The sequence below is a fragment of the Centroberyx affinis genome, unplaced genomic scaffold (assembly GCF_046629955.1).
Source record: "Centroberyx affinis isolate AG114_WGS23_722 - 3 ecotype Tasmania unplaced genomic scaffold, CSIRO-AGI_Caff_v1 ptg004416l_1, whole genome shotgun sequence".
Classification (NCBI taxonomy): Eukaryota; Metazoa; Chordata; class Actinopteri; order Beryciformes; family Berycidae; genus Centroberyx; species Centroberyx affinis.
Window position 1 is genome coordinate 117,501 of NW_027282094.1, and position 20,000 is coordinate 137,500.

The window sequence follows — 20,000 nt, forward strand, 5'->3', positions numbered from 1 at the left end:
CTCACCGGTTACCAGTCTCACTTTCACAGATCTTTCTCCTGCTGAAGGTCACATGTCTCACAAGTGAGACATGTGACAAGTGAAGAGGCAGGTAGCAACTTCACTTGCTAACTTAAAGTTAAAAAAAGAGAATTAAGAACAAATTTGAGAACTTTGCTTTCAAGAAACCCATTTATCGGTACGTGTTTTTCTTGGGAAGCAAAATAAGAGAAGACAGTATAAATACTTTACAAATATTAAGTTGAATATACACTTTTCTTAAACTTTTTTGAGACCAAAGTTACCAAAAAAATAGGATTTGAGAAGATTTCTTTTCCCAAGAAGGTTTTGTGAATCTGGCTCATTGTTTTCAACTTTATAAACTATCCAAGGACAAAAAAATTTAGCATTGCAAACTGCACTAGAATCATAACTGGGACTAAAACAGGAACAAATGAGGAACCAAAACTAAAATTCCACCTTAAGCATCACTGCTAGATCAAAGCAGGAGACAACAAATGGAAATACTGAGAAGGATGTGCTGAGAGGAAAGATGAAGCTAAAGCATCTCTTCGTTAGCAGTCTTCACTAGTAACTCTGATTTTGGTAAAATAAGTAACTTTACCAAAATGTCATCTTCAACACAGCTGTGTGTCCAGTTTGGGACGATGCATATTTCTGTTTCTTTTCAGCACAACATATCATCTTAACAGCAGAATATCTTCCATCATTATGCGTTGCTATTAACTTCATGTTAGAAAAAGTGAAAATGTTGCAAGTGATGCAAAAAAATTCAAAATCTGATGTTCCAAACTAGACAGATGACTGTGTTGAACAACCTCAAATACTAAGATGGAATATAAAGACGTTTAGAGCAGGGAGAAGCAGCTGGATCATGTTTGGACCTGGACCCGGCTACCTGTATGTTCGGGGCCGGTGGTTCAGAGTGGCGGTGCGGGCCGGACTGGGAAGCTGCCCGGCGGCCATATTGTTTCTGGTGGGGCTGGGGACATAGTCGTTGGGCACCACAGGGGGGCGCACCGGCTCCAGTGTCCTGTAGGGGGAGTTCTTCCTGCACATGCAAGAGGTGAGGGTGGGAACAGGGTTAGGTTACAGGTACAGGGAGACGAGTCTGAGTCACGAAGCACCGCCTCCAGTGTCCCGCAGGGGGAGCGCGTCCTGTACGGGACGGGGGTTTACAGGACGGGGGTTTACAGGACGGGGGTTTACAGGACGGGGGTTTACAGGACGGGGGTTTACAGGACGGGGGTGAGGGCTGAAACAAGAGAGTTTCCACGTGGCTCCTGTCGACCTGTAGGGGGTTTGCTGTTGTGTCGCAAATCTGCTCCCAACCAGCGGCGTCTCCATCATGGAGGAAGTTTGGAGTGTAAGAGTAACATCAAAAACTGGTCAGAGGAAAAAAAGAAAACAGCATGTTTACCAACAACTGTCGATAGGTGAAAAAAAGTGGGAGACAGGACTTTGACAAAGCAGATTATGCCAATATATAACAAACAAGTCTCTCACTTTATCTCTAAAGTGTAGCAGTTCCAGCTGATAAGGAGGTTATTTTTTTTTATCAACATATAGTTTCATTGTTTTAGTGCTATCATCAGAAATATTTGCATGTATAATTTTTTTTCCTCAAACTAAACCTTGTTAGTCTTTAATGGGGTTAAGTTATTGCAAGCCGACAAAGGAAGCATCCTCATTAATAATTTAAATTAAGAATAAAAAAAAGCTAGGTGTACCCAAACCTTTAATGGGCAGTGTGTGTATTTGTGTCGGTGCCGTCAGCAGCCACCAGAGGGCGCTCTGCTGCTGCCCACAGCAAGCAGGAGAACAGTCAGTGTGTTTTTAGTCTTAACTCTTCTCCTGTTCTGTGAGGCCATAGAAAATTAAAATCAAATTAAATGACATGTGACATGAGAAGGTCATGAGTTTCAAAGTAGCATGGCACACAAATATAACGCCATTATTACTATTTAATTATACATTTTCACATGAAGGCGTGGTTTGGTCCTGTCCGGCAAACAGCAGAGAGAAACAGCAAAATCTGTTAAGGTTCAGATTAAAGGTCAGACTGTGTTTCTGGAGAGATTTATTTCCTCCGGCTGTAGGAACAAAAAAGTCAGTGTGATCAGACGTCATGGTTACAACATCCAGAGTAAAATCACACTCAGATAGGAAGACAAACAGGACTGGGTTCAGTTTGATACTTAAAGGACGAGTTTGTTTTTTGTTTTTCTTTCAAAATTCAAATAGTGAAAATATGACAGAATCAGGTAGAACCCTGAAAACGTGTTTACAAGAGAGAGAAACACAAATCAGTGACACAATAAGACCACAGTCACCTCAAAAACAGCTGATTAAGATAACAAAGAAAGCAAGTTTTTACAGTGTGTGTGTGTGTGTGTGTGTGTCTGTGTGTGTGTGTGTGTGTGTGAGCAGCTCTACCTGTATATATAAAATAATAATGATAACTTTATTTGTATAGTACTTCTGGAAAAACAAGTATACAAAGTGCTTCAGACAAATAAGACACAAAAGTTATACAAGCACAGAAAAGGACAGTGGAAAAATAAATAGATGTGTGTGTGTGTATAAATATGTGTGCATGTGTGTGTGTGTGTGCATGTGTGTGTGTGTGTGTGTGCATGTGTGTGTGTGTGTATAATGACAGAAGGATTTCGCCTGTTGACTACAGCATGGTTCCAACCCACCGCTAAGCTGTGCGTATGTGCGTTGTGTTTGCATATGCCTGTGTGTGTGTGTGTGTGTGTGTGTGTGTGTGTGTGTGTGTGTGTGTGTGTGTGTGTGTGTGTGTGTGTGTGAGGTGCCAGGAGGACAGGAGGACTTGGCCTGTTGACCACAGCTTGGTTCCAACTCACCGCTAAGCTGCTTCTACTGCACATGGGACGAGTTCAAATACTGCACACTACTAATATACTGCTGCTACTACTACTGCTATGACTATTATTATTTTACTTATTCTATACTGCACATATTTCATATTTATTATTCTCTTCTTTATTGTTAGTTCTGCTGTCTGTTGCACATCCTCTTCTCTTGGGCTAGTGTTGAAATTGTCAGTTGAGTATGTTTACATAACTCCCACTGACTCTACTCTTACTAATATTCTATTTTTCATTGTTTCCTTTTTGGTATTTGCTGCTGCCCAGTTGCCCCATGGGAAGGATTCAAGTTTAATCTTATTTGACCTTATCTTAATCTGCATTTTGTAGTATTTTTATGTGTTTTACTCACTTAAATCCTTAGGCAGTTTAACAACGTGGCATTTTCAGCATCTCCGGTGTTGGAGAGCAATACGTCACCCAATTAAAATTCAGTGTGTTGGAACAGCCGAGCGGTCGGCAGGTAACACGGCATGAGAGTTCCTGAACACACAGGAAGCAGGACGGAACGCTGACACAGCCAATAGGGGAGCTCGGTGGTCAGCCAATAGAAACGCAGCCAGCTGGCTCAAGCAAGCCGGGCAACCTGGCTGCACACACGCGCACACACACACACACACACGCATACTAACATACCGGTACATGCACACAAACACACACACCATCAGACACACGTACACAATTGTCCTAACTTGGATAGGAGATAGATGGAGTGTGTGTGTGTGTGTGTGTGTGTGTGTGTGTCCTGGGCTTGTAACTACACACTAACCCACCAATGGTTGTCCCCCACCAAAGGGGAGACTATGGATCAGTCTCCGTTCGTTAGTTCACCCTCCTGGTGTTGTATGTTATATTATATATTGTATTATAAATTGTATTGTAGTGTACTTGTGTAATGTAGGGATTGTATTTATTGCGTATTGATCTCAGAAATATATGGTCGATCTGTCCTTTCATTGTCCCATACCAAAATGCTTATACAATTTCACTCATATTTCAAGTTCACTCAGCAATCACTGACTGACCCAAGAGTGGAGCTACATCACTGGTGGGACAACATGTTTACTATCTGCTTGTTCTCTATTGAAGCCAGGGCAAAGCCACAGAGACGCAGGACAGACTGAAAGGACGGACTGGCTGCCGACACGGTTCTGCAGCTCAGACCAGAAGAACCGACCACACCCTGACCCACCTGCTCCCATGTCACTGCACTGCTGTGGGCTGACTTTAGGGTTAAAGCCTTAATGCTTAGAGTTTCACAACAGATTTCAGAGCTGCTTGTTGTGAAGCAGCCGGGGCTCTCGGGTCGTCTGGCAGCCGCCGCTTAGCTGCTCCAAGGATAAAATCACAATCTGGTGAAGTCACTAGACATTCAAAACCTTCCTATTCACTGGAGCCTTGGATTGGTGTGTGTGTGTGTGTGTGTGTGTGTGTGTGTGTGTGTGTGTGTGTTGCTGGGGGATTGGGGGGGGGGGGGGGGGTGGCGAACGGGCGTTGGGGTTTTCCTCGGTTTATGTTTTTGACTTTCCCAGTGTATGAAATGTGCTGTATAAATAAAGTTTGACTTGACTATCCAGAGAACTGGAAAACTGAGATTCAGGCACCTTGAGCTTCACAGGAAGCTCTGATAACTGACAACCTGATGCTTGGTAAGAGAGGATCCATCTGGTGGGTGAAATGGAAAATTAACATAATGAGCAGTGTAATGAATTCATATCTCCTAGGAAGTAATTTGTAATCACATTACCTTTGAAAAGAGTAATGAGTAGGACATTACATTTTTGAGTGACAGATGAATTTAACAAATTTGAGAGCAATAAATGACTGTTGGTTCCATTACTGCCACCTCTAAACCTCAAACATATAAACAAAAATAATATTATAAAACAATAATACAGTGCGGCTAGACAGGCTTTGTCTTACTACTCAACAGACACAGATAAAGCTTTTTTCAAAGGCCATCTAGATTTAAATCGGCCAGATACATTATGTGTTGAAAATGCTGCATCTCTTTTATGAAAGTACCATGAAGACACATACGTTTTAAAGCAGCTTTAAAATGCACTCGCTATGGGGAAAATTAAAGTACTTTGGGAGCAGGAACTGGGATTGAATACTGAGGATGAGCTTTGGACAGGCGCATTAGAGAACATACACAAACGCTCAGCTAACACTAGACACTGCCTTATTCAATTTAAGGTTATTCACAGACTACACTATAACAAGGCAAGGCTTCACAAAATGTTTTCAGATGTTTCCCCACTGTGCGATAAATGTCTTGTTGAGGAAGCCACTCTTCTCCACAGCTATGTACTATGTTCTAAACTGGCCCCTTTCTGGACTAACATATTTAGAAGCTTATCAGATGTGCTACAAGTAGTGTTGAAACCTGACCCACTTCTGATTGCGCTCGGGGTATCCGCTGACCTGTCCACTCTGCCGAGGTGCCAACACCAACTGTTGTCTTGTGCCCTGATTATAGCAATGAAATTGGTTTTAAGGTTTTGGAAAAGAAAGGAGGTCCCATCCGCTAAAATGTGGCTGGAAGAAATGACAAGACTTTCTCACCTTGAAAGACTAAGATTTGCTCTGGCAGAGAGACTTGGTCAGTTTGATAAGATTTGGCGTCCCCTTCTCCATTATCATGACGCCGCAACTTGACCTGACTTGTAATGCTTCCTTATTAGAGTGAGGGGGGGGGGGGGGGGGGGGGGGGGGGTCTGCTCCTTAATTTGTGTTGTTTTGTTTTCCATGTTCGGGCCTGCGTGCTCGTTTCTGCTTTTTTGTTTATGTATGTTGCAAAATTCAAATAAAAACATTTGAACTAAAATGCACTCGCAAATTTGTATGTAAAAATCCAGCCTGAACCTCTTCACACACTTACGTTCAGACCGCCAGCCCAAATCGGATTTTTGGAGTCGGATTGATTTTATCAAGTCTGAACAGCAAAAAAAAACACATGGAATTCAGATTTAAGGCACATTTGTATGTGGTTTGAAATGCGATTCAAATCGTATTTGTACAGATGATCTCAGTCTGAGCGCTCTAGCCTGTCAGAGCGGTTTTCAAACCGTCTTTACCGTCTCGCACGGCGCGACACGTGATGCTGGAGTCACATCCAGAGCGCCAGAAACCAAAATGGAGAACGTAAACAGCCTGATGTTGTTCTGCTGCGACTCGACCGTCACAGAGGCAAAGATAATAATAATAATAATAATAATAATAATACATTAGTCTTGTATAGCGCTTTTCTAAGTACTCAAAGACGCTTCACAAACAGGGTCTCCGTTCTACATTTTGTTTTGGTTCCGTATCTGAAACACGTGCCGTCAGTCACCGGACGTACACGCGCCGACTTTGTTACCACGGCAACCCATGCAGATAGCTTAAAGGTGCCTGAACACACAAATCCAACCTGGTCACTCGCAAATAACAGTGTGGACGGTCAGAACTAAAGATCGGATTTGAGAAACAAATCAGATTTGCCTGCAGCCTGAACAAAGCCTTTGACCTTTAGTTTACTGACGCCACCACACGGGATTTCTGGGTAATGAAGTCCTTCGTACTTTCCAAAGTCAGTTACCTCTCGCTGCCACCTGGGGCCGCTAAAGTGCAAAGTTTCCCAGAGCAGCTTTAATGTTTCATCACATCGAATCCAGAAGAGGAAGAGCTGCTGCAGGGCATCGCTGCTTTACTTGTGTTTGACTTGTATTGACTGGCTCACAACATCTGGATACTGCAGTAAAACACTTCGGCTATAAATACACTGTCTTTTAATATGTAAAGACATCCACACTACACAGAGAGAGAGAGGGAGAGAGAGAGAGAGAGAGAGAGAGAGAGAGAGAGAATTTAACAGAAAGAGAGACAGAAGGGAAGAGAGAGAGATGGGGAGAGAGAGAGAGAGAGAGAGAGAGAAACAGAGAGAGAGACACACAGACACACGGAAAGAGAGAGAGACAGAGAGAGAGAGAGAGAGAGAGAGAGAATTTAACAGAGAGACAGAAGGGAAGAGAGCAAGATGGAGAGACACAGAGAGAGAGAGAGAGACAGAAAGAGAGACAGAGAGAGAGAGAGAGAGAGAGACTTTAACAGAAAGAGAGACAGAAGGGAAAAGGGAGAGATGGAGAGAGAGACAGAGAGAGAGAGAGAGAAACAGAGAGAGAGAGACAGAGAGAGAGAGAAAAAGAGAGAGAGAATTTAACAGAAAGAGAGACAGAAGGGAAAAGGGAGAGATGGAGAGAGAGACAGAGAGAGAGAGAGAGACAGAAAGAGAGAGAGAGACAGAGAGAGAGAATTCAACAGAAAGAGAGACAGAAGGGAAGAGAGAGAGATGGAGAGAAAGACAGAGAGAGAGACACAGAGAAAGAGAGAGAAAGACAGAGAGAGACAGAGAGAGAAAGAGAGACAGAGAGAAAGAGAGAAAGAGAGACAGAGAGAAAGAGAGACAGAGAGAAAGAGAGAGAAAGAGAGACAGAGAGAAAGAGAGACAGAGAGAAAGAGAGACAGAGAGAAAGAGAGACAGAGAGAAAGAGAGAAAGAGAGACAGAGAGAAAGAGAGACAGAGAGAGAAAGAGAGACAGAGAGAAAGAGAGACAGAGAGAGAAAGAGAGACAGAGAGAAAGAGAGAAAGAGAGACAGAGAGAAAGAGAGACAGAGAGAAAGAGAGAGAAAGAGAGACAGAGAGAAAGAGAGACAGAGAGAAAGAGAGACAGAGAGAAAGAGAGAAAGAGAGACAGAGAGAAAGAGAGACAGAGAGAAAGAGAGACAGAGAGAAAGAGAGACAGCGAGAAAGAGAGACAGCGAGAAAGAGAGACAGAGAGAAAGAGAGACAGAGAGAAAGAGAGAAAGAGACAGCTGGGTGACCTAGATCTTAGAGGAGAGTGAGTAAACGCAACAAGCTTTCACAACGCATGACGTTATTCCTTTGAGCACAGTGTGTTTCAGCGTGTGTGTGTGTGTGTGTGTGTGTGTGTGTGTGTTTCAGCGTGTGTGTGTGTGTGTGTGTGTGTGTGTGTGTGTGTTTCAGCGTGTGTGTGTGTGTGTGTGTGTGTGTGTGTGTGTGTGTGTTTCAGCGTGAGTGTGTGTGTGTGTGTGTGTGTGTGTGTGTGTGTGTGTGTTTCAGCGTGTGTGTGTGTGTGAGATGTCACCCCCCCCCCCCCCCCCTCCTCCAGGTCAAAGCTGTAACCAGTGTGCCTCAGGACGCTCTGTTCTTCCAGAGGAGACTCACAGCTACAACATGTTAACACACAACATCGTATCTCCATGTCGGCTCCACACGTCGTCACCCGACAGACGCTCTGTGATTGGCTGCCTTCACGTTACAGGTGGAAGAGGCCGAATCTGATTTGCCGACATGTGACACGGATCAGATGTTTTCAGAGCGGCGTGAACACCGAAACATCTGGAATCGGATCTTTTTAAATCAGATTTGGACCACATTTGTATGTGCTCCTATATGTCAGAACTGTTCTCCCTGTAATAAGGTGAGCTCTCTTAGGTCCTCTAACCCCGGGCTGCTGGGTATCCCACGAGCCAGGCTCAAACTGAAGGGGGACTGAAGGGGGTCTTAAGGGGGACTGAAGGGGGATTGTGCACTCGCTGTCTTTGCCCAGAAACTATGGAACAGTCTTCCTCTTGATATCAGATTATCTGATTCACTGATCATTTAAAAAAAACAAAAAAAAAACATCTTAAGACTTATTTTTATTCCCTTGCTTTCAATGGCTCTTGAGCAGTTATTTTTTTGCTAAATAAAAAAATAAAATAAAATTTTTTTTATGTCATCTTATGTTTTTAATTCTAGTTTTTATTGTGAAGCACTTGTAACTTTGGTTTTAAAAGGTACTACTGTATTTCCTCTAATAGCGGCCGGTAGTCAATTAAAAGCCGGGTCTCATCCGGGGCCGTGGTCGACACGAACAAATAAAGGCCGGCCCCAAATACAGGCCGGGGAAAAAAACAAAGGAAACAACAACAGTGGATACCGGTAAACTCCTGGTGCCTGTTCTATAATGTAACTGTAGTTTGTAGTAACGTACAAGTGCCACCAGATGGCAGTATGCCACAAGACGGCTCGGCCGGGGGAAGTCTCTGGAGCGTGCCGTCGTCAATTACCGTAATTATCGGTAATGCGTCGCAGTAACAAAAAAACGGCTTCCTAACGAACCCCAACAGAAGCAGATCAGAAAACAAGGAGGCTTCGTACTAAAATATGAGCAAATATACTTATCAAACAGAGGGAATTAGAAATAAAGGCCTGTCTCTAATATAAGCCTGCTTCCAATAAAGGCCTGGGGCCCTCTGCAGCTGAGGGAAATAAAGGCCCGGGCCAATATTAGAGGAAATACGGTATATAAACAAAGTAAAGTAGATCTGATACAAATCTGACACGCGGCCATGTGACCTGAGTGTGACCCGTCACATCGGAGCTCATGTGGTTTTTACTTCACACTCCGTGATGCAGATCAGTGCTTCCACGATTTACTCTCTCGCAAGTGTGTGTGATGTCATTTGTCGTTCATTTGATCATGTGGATCGTTTCACAGTAAGGTCCGTTCATACTTTTGCTTTTCAAACATGAATGAGAACAGGGGAGACAAAAAAAAAAAAATCAGATCTGAGCAAAAAAATCGGAATTGAGCATTAAGGTCCGTGATGTGAACTCTCTGTGTCCCATCAGGGGGGAAGGATCCAACATTTGTTCCTCAGGTTCCCTAAAACAGCCTGTTAACATGAACATGTGTTCAGACGCCGCTCGCTCCCTTCAACACCCAATGAAGAACAAAACAAAACCGCAAATACAAAGAATATCAAATGCAAAATTTTCTATAATTATGGTAGGAACCACTACTGCCGCCAGAATAATACTTAGATATTAGAAAACACCAAAAATGCCAGAGTTAGGAGAACGGGCCGATACAACGACAACAACAGCCTCATATGAGCCACTGCTTGATAAGATGAACAGTGCAAAGAGGACAGAAGCTCCATCTTGGGTCGATTTCTGGAACTATATTAAATTGACAAACTTATAATCTGCCTTACGTACGGATTCCCTTCCTGTTCATTTATTTACTTGTTTAGTTGCTTTCTATTGTTTTTTGAGATGTATGCCACTTGGAATTTTCATTTGTAATGTAAACCACAAAGGAATGTATAACTGCACTGCCATGTACCGTACAGGCTGAAACAATAAAAATTTGAATTACAAAAAAAAAAAAAAAAAAAAAAGAACAAAACAAAACACGCTCAACACTGAGACCGCAAACAATGAACCTGGAACATTTAAGAGATATAGATCATCTGGAGCATCGATTTAGACGTTGGAAGTTTGGGGGGAAATTTGTGGTGTTTCTGCAAAAGAATGTGAATGAATGTGTGTTTCACAGCATATTCAGTGTTTTTTAACCCCGCGACATATTGAGTGACACATTAACAAGAAAGTGAACATGAAACGTTTTAGACACGGTAGAATACAGAATATATCATGACAGATTATTCAGAATGTCACTTCAGATATTCAAAATGGGATCAAATAAAAATGAAAAGAAAAAGATGACAAATCTAAGAAATAGAGTAAGCAAAACATTTACTTACATAACACATTTTAACAGAAGAGAAACACAGAAACAACACAGGATGAGAGGTGTGTGTCAGAGATTGTGTGTGTGTGTGTGTGTGTGTGTGTGTGTGTGTGTTAGACCGGGTACATACCCTAAGATGCCCTTGCCCGTCTTGGGAGGGCTGGGGGGTTTCTGGGTGGGGGGGTTGGATCGGGGCAGACCGCCTCCTAGCTTCATATTCTGCTGCCCATTTACCTGTGGAACACACACACACACACACACACACACACACACACACACACACGTCCAAAATCAATGTGTAGTCCTACGCTAGGCCTGAATACTTATTAACTATCAACACCATCTTGTTGTCACAATCCGTAACAAGTATTTTTTAGTAGTTTTAAATGTGATTTTAATGCACTTTTCACTTTTCTAATCTTCTTGCACTGTCTTTTTTATCTCTGTCTTTACTCTTATTGTATTTATGTAAAGCACTTTGAACCGGTGTGTATGAAATGTGCTATATAAATAAACTTGCCTTGCCTTTCTCAATCCTGCGGTTCCACATTCTGCATCTAATTCTTCTTCGACCAAAGAATTTGGTTGTGAGCATAAAGAATTGGTCTAGAACAATCCAATCGAAACCAAATACCAACTAAATCGCACATTGTGTGGGGGCTTTGGGTCGGACGGCTACTTCCATGTCCAGTGGAGAAAACCCTGGGTGTGCAGTCACATGCTAAAAGTTATGCAGCTTTTAGCTTTAATGTAACGTCTTGTGATTCAGTCATGTTAGCATAAATCTGCCACTGGCTTCCCTTGCACTAAACCAGTAACATGCTGGTAAGTCTTGGCTATGGCTGGTAAGACTGTCCGCTCTACCAGTCACTTTGGCTGGTGAAAGAGTGAATTAAAGTTAGCTCCCAGCAGCCAGCAGGCCAAACTAACTATTTTAACTCCTTTACCTTCCAAACCCTCCGGACATCTCTCTAAAACCAGCACATGCATGCGGGCGGTTCTCAGAAATCACATCAACTGATTAAATGAAACTGTTGTCTCTTCACCAAATGCGGTGGTTCCACACAGGAGAAGAAGACACAGCGGTTCTGTTGTGCGGCCTTACCTTGAACCTCAACAACCACTTAGCACGTCAACGAGAGCGAGAGGAGGGGAAGGAGAAGAGAGGAGAGAGAAGGTATTGTGAGTGCAAACAACAACGTCGGCCATTAGAAGACACACTAGACAGAGAGAGAAATAGATAGAAAGCACAAGAGACTGAGAGATGGAGACGGAAATAGAGACAGAGAGTACTTCTGTGAAACCATGCCATGCATTATTCAGCTCTGGTTTGTAATGTCAAGCCAGTGAGGACTCGCTTACATAAAACCTCCAGCCACATTAAAAAAAAAATCTGAATTTCCAAAACGGTGACTAAATACATGGATAATGAATGCTACTTGGCCTACTTGAGCATCATGACATTCATCACACATTTAGTATCACACGCGCACACACACACACACACACACACACACACACACACACACACTGGTTACATAACTCTGAGTCTGTGATATAGTTGTATCTCTTGATATTATTCCTTGTTTTATTACCTTTTCTTTGTATATCTGTATTTGTCTGTATTTATCCTTTATTTTCTGTATCTGCGCTGTGACCTCTGACCCTTGACTTTCTTACTAGGTCTGCACAATTAATCTAAAAAAAAAAAAAATCGCAATATCAACTTCTTAAATTTGCAAATTGCAAGATTTTATTTTTTATCAGAGTGGCGATTGCTCAAAATTGATCCTAAACATGGTATTCTGCTGCTGAGCCCAATTTCTGACCTATTAATTTAAGTGCACATTTTTCAAAATATATATTATTATTAGTATTATTAATATTATTGCCACCTTGACTCCATGTCCGATGTCATCCAGGACGCTGTAGTCGATGGGCTTCCTGATGTAGCGCACCGGCCTCTCCGGATTGGCCGGAGCGATGATTTTATGCGAGCGGGAATTGTTCTTATTGGTCGTCAGGATGCCGATCTCCCGCCTCGCCACCTTCTCCTTGTGTATGTCCACCGTCTGAAAGAGAGAGAGAGAGAGAGAGAGAGAGAGAGAGAGAGAGAGAGAGAGAGAGAGAGAGAGAGAGAGAGAGAGAGAGTGAGAGAAAGAGAAAATTTGATAACTACCATATGTGATAAATACCGTGTGTGTGTGTGTGTGTGTGTGTGTGTGTGTGTGTGTGTGTGTGTGTGTGTGTGTGCGCATGCAGACTCTTCCATGCTGAAGTCACATTAATATCACACCTGTGTACTTCTGGGGACAAATTTATTTAGGGCCAGACAAGTGGGAACACCACAGTGTAGGAAACATAAAATACTCCACATGTTGCCATGATAGAGTCCAACTGTTGCTCTACTCAGAAGAGGGCTTTCAGATGATGTAATTCATCCTCTGGCGGCCATCTTGGAGGTCCACAGCTCAACAGAGGCTCTGAACAGTGGATTGATGTGTTGGCCGTCTCAACAAAATTCAAGACTGTGTTGTTCCTGACTGTGAACTTATTTCATCACTTTCATCTTGCTGTTAAAACATCTGATTAGCACACTAGCTAACGTAGCTAGTAGCAGCTAGCGTTAGCATGTTGACATTAACATCAGTGTGTTTGCCGGCTAGTTAGCTAGCTAACAGTTTGTTCAGGTTAACTGAGCTGACTCTTCTCAAGCTCCAACTCTTCATGTTTTGGAGTAGAGACTAGGGCTAAAGACAAGACAGTTTACTGTGTCACAGTAACCTACATTTGGAAACAAATCCACCTTATCACACTATTCACTTTTACTGAGAACGTTACTGAATGGATCTACAGCCACACCACAACAAGCTGACTCAGCTGCTCTCTGCTGACAGCTGCTTGGTGCAGATTTACACTTTATTCACTAACACACATTTCTACACTGTTCCTCCATCATGGAGACTCAGCTGGGAGCAGATCTGTGACACAAGTGCAAAGCCTCTATAAGTAATAATTTTGAAATTCTTGCAGTACAAAAGGAGTTATGAGTTATACAATGATACTACTGTAGGTCTAAGTACACAGAGACACAGAGAATCCTGTCAGAGAGATAAACTACATCAGAACTGTGAATTGTTGCATTTGCATCTGAACAGTTAAAGTGAATAGACGGCCATAATGATGACATTTTATTATGAATGGCTTTCTGAATAGCTTCTGTGTGTGTGTGTGTGTGTGTGTGTGTGTGTGTGTGTTGAAACAGTGCCATAGCGCTGTAAGCTCTGATTCCCTCTTGTCTGTAGTGATAAAGCCTTCTTGTGACGTTCATGTCAGCATTAGGCTTCACTGTACGTTCTCACAGAAAGGCCGGCCACAGCCAAAGAATTCATTTTTATATTTGACCCTTTACACTCGACACTAATCTCCCACAATACAACATTCTTCAGCGAAACCCTCCTTCCACTCACACACTCGACACACTGAGCTTTTCAGGACTGAAGCCTTTAATAAGGATCACTGCAGTCCATTCAACAGTCTTTAGAAAACTTTCTTCTCAACTTACCAGAACAGACACGTTTCAAACAAAAATAGTAGATTCGGGGTCAGTGTTTGAATATAAACGGGTCTAACTGCCACTTTCACAGCCGTTTATTTTAAACAATATAACCTTCGCAGAACACACATTTCTTAAAACAGGCTGAACGTATGAAGTAACCTGATTAGTGCTGAACGATTAGTCGATTTTCGTCGATCAACATAAACTTAATCGATTAGAATTTTGATAATCCATTAATCGTTTTAGTTATATCGAGTGAAAATACCAAACATTTGCTTGTTGCAGCTTCACAAATATTAAGATTTGCTGCTTTTCTCTGTTTCATCTCATTATTAAATGAATCCTTTGTGTTTTTTCGGCTGCTGGTCAAACTGAGGAAGAAATCTGAAGAATCACTTTGGACTCTGGGACATTTGTCATTTTTGACATTTTATAAGACTAAATGATTAATCGAAAAAATAATTGATAGATTAATCCGTAATGAAAATAATCGTTAGTTGCAGCCCTAAACCTGATGACAAGATAACAGACTTAACTCGTACAATAAAACACCAGCTAAGCTCATACTGCCGATACAATAAAGTACTGATTTAGATCCATTCTTCATTCTTCTAACATTGGATGGATAATTGAGAGTTTAATTCCTAAATGAGGGATCTGACGTGAAAAAAGCAGCAGCTACTCAAACAAAATTATTGGGGAAAACTACGGTAAAGACTACAGTACTTTTTAAAGGATAGCAGGTAATTTATGTCCTTAAACAAAGACACGTTCATAGTTAGAGACATTGAATGATGAACTTCAGGTCATTTTCACCTAAAATAAAAATACAGCATATAAACTCAACTAATGCCATATTGTCCAACATATGGCGCAGCAGCCTTGAGTCTGTACTGAATGTGTTTGTGCATGACACACGGACACACTGTGTATTGTATTTAACTGTTTTTAACCGTGTGTTACGAGGGTATTTCTGTTTGTCGGGTGATTGCTATAGAGCGTGAAATGCGAGATGGAATCATATGGCATTATCTCATTTTACCTCCCTGCAGGAAAAGGCTCGCTGCACGAAGCCGCGGCCTGTGGGACAGACGTAACCGAGTCTCGCCGAGCACAGAGCGGTAATTACGCCGCGCAATCACAGGCTCCCCGTCTGATTGGACGCAAAACATCTGTGACATGCGGCCGTTCGCTCTGAGCAGAACAGACATAACAGAGTGAAAAGCATCTCGTTATTTCAGCACGCAGAGTATTGTGATTGCAGAGCGCAGTGATTATTCAGAGAGACGGGGCTTGTTAGACAGAACGGACTCGAACACGGAGAACTGGGTTTTATCCCTTTAAGTCCTGAGAAAAAGAAGATCCCACACAATTTATTGATCCTACTAACGTTTCAGTCCGTCTGGACCTTCTTCAAGAGATGGTTGGATGTGCAAATATCTCTACGAAAAAATCCCTTTAAGTCCACAGCGCTGTGGAAGCGTCTGTTCTGTGAATGATGTTCTTTCAAATGATGAACCTCAGCGCCTAGAGCAGAGGTTCTCGACGTGGGGTCCGGGGACCACCAGGGGTCCTTGAGGGGGTTCCATGGGGTCCCCAGCAACTTGATGAATTGTTAAACTTCAGCATTATTTCATTTACAAGAAGTGAACACAATTAGATCATGTAGAAGAATGATCATAGTTTCTCTGTTATCTCTCTACCTACAATACAGATAGTCATGGAATTCTGGACAAAATCATATCCGAAAAAAACATATTCTCAGATTTGGGTCCAAGAGACAAAATCATCAAATGGGGGTCCGTGGCCCTAATGTGGACTGAATTAGGGGTCCTTGATATGGAAAAGTTTGAGAATCACTGGCCTAGAGCACATTTCATCCTCTGTACCTCATGTATATGCTCATATATACTCATGTGTTTTATTAGTTTTTAAATGTCTTCTTGGTATGACTGTCAGATCCTGTCAGATCCCTCAGACCGTCCAACTGTCCTGTGCCGGTCTCTTCAGCTGGCTGAAGTGTGGATCTGCTTTCAGTCTCTGTGGTCCCAAACTGTGGAAGTCTCTCCCACCAAACCTGAACCACTGATCCACTCTGCTCCTTTAAAGAGAATCTCAAAACATATTTGTTTAAAACTGCTTTTAATTAGTCACTGTTTTTTCTTCAAGTTCTTTCTTCATTCGGTTTTGTCATTGTTGTAATTTGCTAATGTCACACTGTACTTTAGTTTAGTCTTTTTTGTCTGAGTTTTCTTAACTGTCTAAGTGTTTTTATTCATCTGTTTTTCTCACTCTGTATTTCACCTCAATTTGTCCTCTCTATTTATTTATATCTATTTACATTTATTATTATTATTTTTATATATGTGTGATACATACATGTGTGTTTGTGTTACACACAGCTGCAGCAGGTGATGTGTGGGAGCAGAGTGTTTCCTCAGCCTGTCTGGGCAGCAGGAGTCTGAGTCTCACCAGTCGGTTTTCTTCAGTCTGAAGAAAACCGAAGAAGAAAAACTCACTTTGTTATATTTTTGTATTTGGTTCGTTCAGGTTCAAACTGACCCATCACAAGCCAACCAGGGCTTGTGAAGAAAAGTCACATGACTCACAAGCAGCTTGTTTATTGTACATGATGGACGTGTCTGTCTCTTCTTCTGTGGTGTTCACACCAGTTCAGAACACATGAAGAAACAGCTGAATATGAGCATCAGTCCAGACTTCATTTTGCTCTGCTAGGCTTTCCGTCTCCTTCTACCCATAATCCCTTGTGTTTCGGGGCGGTTTCCTGCAGTCGGTTGGATTAACGAGCCTCACCGCAGTTCTCTTGTTAGAGGACCGAGACTCTCGGTGTCGTTACTTGGTGCCGCCAGAGGTCAAAGGTCATCGTTCACCTGGACAAACCGACTGAACTGAAGCAGGAAACACTGCAGAGTTCAGATAAACCCCAAATACTGAAAATTGATTGTGATATGTCAAAGAAATGCACGGGCATCAAGACAAGCTCTTTTCGAGACGACTCCTGCTGGTCGGGTATCTCATCATGTCAGAACACAGAGCTGAATTCAGATTACAGAGCGAAGTAATTTGTCACAAATAATGGACTGTTAATTATTTAACACTTGTCAGAGCGACAGCAGGCTGTCTGTTCTACTGACAGCAGAGAAGACCGAGAGAAAATATCTCTGTCTTCAATTATTTTTGCATAGTCTGTGACGTTTGCCATCTTTTTAAGTGCAAAATCCTTTTAACATGAATTCTGGGATGTTGCACTGATCTGAGTCCAGAGAGCAGAATGAGCCTGCATGCATGATTACATACTGAGAGCTTCCACCCACAAGCCGCTCACTATGACTAACAGCTCTCTATGCATTTATGCAACATATTGTATGTACCGATGCCTGTGTGTGTGTGTGTGTGTGTGTGTGTGTGAGAGTGTGAGTGTGTCCATGCTTTCAAGTACGCTGACACCCACCACCCACATCCCATATGTGGCTGACGGAGCTCTCTCCATCCGCTGTAGCTATAAAATTGGTTTGGTGAGTGTGTGTTTCCATGCCTCTCTGCTTCTGCATGTGTGTTTTCATCAATGTATTCTGACCAGAACTAGATAAATGCCTGTTTATGTAAATGGAAGAGGTGTGACAAGCCAATTTGCTTGAGTCTCAAGTCAGTCTCAGGTCTTGAGGCTCAAGTCTCAAGTCAAGTCTCAAGTCTAAATGTAGAACAGCAAGTCAAGTCAGAACAAATCAAGAGTCCAGTATCAATTTAATATCTTAAAGAAAACTAAATATCTAGGACTTTTCAATGCAATATGGTTTTAATAGGATAAAAACTTGGTAAGAGCATCATGAGTTTGATTTCTATAATCAGTTTCAACTTCAATAAATTCAATCATTCCATACAAATTCAGAAAACAGAATTTAAATTCAGTCGTCTGCTGGAACAAATCTCATCACTTTCAATCTAAGTCATTTACACAAACACAAGATCTCAAGTCAAGACTTTAGAAACCTTTTCAAGTCATCAGAGTACAAGTCAGAGTCAAGTCCCAAGTCACCAGAACCCAAGTCAAGTCAAGTCTCAAGCAATTAAAACTGTGACTCGAGTTGCATGACTTGGACTCGAGTCTCCACCTCTGGTTAATGGTATGTACAGTATGTCTTTTCAAGTGTGCATTCCTCCCTGTGAGTTAAAAAACCTCCAACATCCAGGTGAGTGTGTTCATGTCTGTTTGATTTCACATCAAACAGAACTCTTCACTTCCTTCCTACCACCGACCTGAGATCTGCTCGACTGAGCATTCAAACAGCATTGTATATATTTGATTTATGTATATTTACTTCACAAATTTGTGTAAAAATTCCTGACTTTTTGAAGGAGTAATTATATATAGTTTGTGTTCCATGTCTCTGTTTCGGTTCCAGTTTTGGTTCTAGTGCAGCTAAAATAAACTCTATCAAGATAGTTCATCATGAAAAACAGCATTAATTGCAACAGTTAGCCCTATACTTCACACACACACACACACACACACACACACACACACACACACACACACACACACACACACACACACACACACACACACACACACACACACACACACTAAGAAGAAGACATTTTGTTTTTAAAAAAGGAAGGTGTTATACCTATAAGAACCAATAAACCAATATAGTGGAACAATAGTGAAAAGGGAAACAACATCACAAGAAAAGTACATTTGCATTAAGTCAGTAAGTAACTTGGCACTCGGAGAGCGCAGACCTCCGCCAAGGTTCGTGCTGTTATTGCTTGTTCGTGAGTCGGATCCGGATCCGCTCCAAAATTTAACGGGTTCTTCCTTGGCCCATGCTACACCCTTCCACGAAGTGTCATGAAAATCGGGCCGGACATGCATTCTAGCCCTGCCCTTGACACGAAAATAACACCTGACTTCATGGCAATAGCTACATCCTTAGTTTTATTTCTTTATTTCTAGATACTGTGCCTCATACCTATTCTAGGTAATCAAGAGGGTGGGAGGGTGGGGGGGTAGGGACGTCTCACTTTATTACTGTCACTATTATCACTTTTTATTTTTATATGATACTACATTGATGTATATTTTGTAACAATGTGGAATATGCCTGCCCAACCCTGGGAACTTTTGTTGAAAATCTCAATAAAAAGATTTTGAAAAGAAAAGAAAATCAGGCCGGTAGTTTTTCCGTAATCCTGCTGACAGACAAACAAACAGACACCGAAAACAAAACCTCCTTGGCGGAGGTAATAAAGTGTTTATCACGTTCACACTGTGCATCACATGGACCGACCCACAGGATAACCAAACCAGGTTGTGAGTGCCTGTGTAGAAACCTGGCTTGGGTGAGTGAGGAAAGGTGGGTGGGTGAGATGAAATCATGTCTTCCCAATTTTCACATCTATAAATTGTCTTTGTTGTTAGGTGAAAAACCAAGTTATCGCCGCCAAAATGTCAACTTTCCAGGAACTAAGAAAACAGCTTTGTTTTAAGGTTGACAACAGTGGGGCTTTGAAATGGGTTAATGAAATAATTTCCGTGCAGAGAAGCGTGTAATCCTCACACATGAAAAGAGAGATACCGGGAGATACAGACAGGAGATACGTGCACCGACCTGTGATATGTGGTTGACGGAGCTCTCCATGCGGCGGAGCTGCGACGCCTGGATGTCCAGCATCTGCAGCACGTTGTTGGCCAGCGTGTTGATGAGGTAGGCGACGCTGGCCAGAGACTGGGTGGTGTAGCTCTTCGTCTCCTCCAGAGCCCTCTGCTTGTCCCCCGACTGCAGGGGGACAGACAGCGGATCAGATTAAAACACAGACAGGTTAACAGACAGACACATAGAGTCTGTAGGCCACAGAGACAGACATAAAGATACCGCAGCCAGAGATAGACAGATAGATATAGACATTGACAACGACAGACGGAGACAGACAGGGATA

At 42.3% G+C, this 20,000-nt stretch overlaps 1 pseudogene; it reads right to left on the bottom strand.

Annotated features, from left to right (window-relative positions):
- The window catches only part of LOC139665004 (abl interactor 2-like), a 29,839-nt pseudogene extending 10,011 nt beyond the window's left edge, over nt 1–19,828 (bottom strand).
- Between the last annotated feature and the right edge of the window lie 172 nt (nt 19,829–20,000).